We start from the raw sequence: 1753 nt of genomic DNA, 5'->3' as shown, positions 1-1753 counted from the left end.
TGAATCTTAAGTAACATTTTGTTTTGTTTCCAAATCAGTGGCAGATTTGTTTCTGGTAGCTTAATGGAAAGGAGTTAACACTGTCAACTAGAAGGCATGTAATTTACTGCATCTGTAAACCTGCTGAAGGGTCAGCTATGAGTTCTCTATCGGTGGTACATAATAATGACTACTACTCCACTGATAATTTAAAGCAAAGTTATTCATTTTTAAAATATAAAATATAATTGTTGCTGTTATATGCTGTCAAGTCGACCATGACTCATAGTGACCCTATGTACTGACTTTTGCTCTAACCTGGGCCAATCTCACCATCTCTGACATACTTATTCTCATTATCCAAGTTACTTTGTCAATCCACCTCATCAAAGGTCTTCTTTTCCTGCACTGTCTCACCACACTTCAAGCATAATGTCCTTCTCCAAGGAATTGTCCCTCCTGGCAATATGCCCAAAGTATTTGAGACAGAGCCTTAAAATATTTTCCTCCATGGAATAGCTTGTCTTCACCCTCTCCAGGACAGATCTATTTGTTCTCTTGACAGTCCATGATATATCCACTCTTCTCCAGCACCACAACTAAAAACATAAACCCTTCTGTCCTTTCACCATTGTCCAGTTCTCTGATGCATAACAGGTGATTGAGAAGACCATGACCTGGATCAGGCACACCTTGATCTCTAGACTGACATTGTTGCTCTTTAGCACTAAGAAGACATCCAAGACAGCAGATTTTCTTCATCCAATTAGTCTTTTGATTTCTTGACAGCTGGTGGCAGAGTGTTAATTGTGGGACCAAGCAAGCAGAAATTTTGAACAATCTTAATCTCTTTTCCTTCTATCTAATTTGACAAGTGGTGAGAATCTTTGTTTTATTGATATTAAGTTTAAATCCATATTGCAGACTGTAGTCTTTGACCCTCTAAAGCAAATGTTTCAGTGTCTCCTAAGTTTCAGCAAGCAAGATTGTGTTATCTTCATAGTGAGTGTTGTTGATGAATTTTCCTCCAGTCCTGGTGTCACATTCCTCCTCATAAAGCCTAGCCTCTCAAATCTGTTCCACATATAGATTGAAAAGGTATGGAGACAGAATACATTCCTCATACTCAACTTTCCTGATTTTGACCATGTGGTGTTTCCTTGCTTTTTCTGAGAGTGCCTCCTAGTCCAAGAATAGGTTTTTCATTGGCACAACCAGGTGGTCTGGCATTCCCATTTTTCACAAGATGAGCTACAGTTTGTTGTGATCCATAGTCAAATGCCTTTGGATAGTGAGTGAAAAACAGATAGATATTCCTCTGGTGTTACTTGTTTACATTTAACATTATTCAATAGGTTTATGTTTTATAATCTCTCACAATATTGGTTTATGGTTCTTAGTAAGAAAACAAGAAAACATTCTTTTTTCAAGATTTCTTCTTCTCCTGTACTTTTAGGCACTTTCTTTGAATTCTTCCTTCATTATCAACCAAAGGGGGAAAAAAAGCAAAAACCCACCACAATTTCTGATTGATGTGTTCTGACAACATTATAATGTCTCCCTAACCTCCCACATACTATATTTTTCTCAGCCTTTTCATGGCTACAATGGCTTTTAAAGCTTTAAGGAGTACCAATTTAGGTGATCTGTAGAATGCCTGTCTCATTGATCTTCTCAGATAATACACTGTGGTATTTTTTAATTTGTTAGCTTATTAAGGGATATAAACTGCAGTAGTATGTTACCATTTTCATGTCACTAAATCAAATGATCA

Source organism: Elephantulus edwardii, unplaced genomic scaffold (genome assembly GCF_000299155.1).
Source record: "Elephantulus edwardii isolate Elephantulus edwardi_28Jun2011 unplaced genomic scaffold, EleEdw1.0 scaffold00073, whole genome shotgun sequence".
NCBI classification, from domain to species: Eukaryota; Metazoa; Chordata; class Mammalia; order Macroscelidea; family Macroscelididae; genus Elephantulus; species Elephantulus edwardii.
This window is presented reverse-complemented; position numbering follows the sequence as displayed.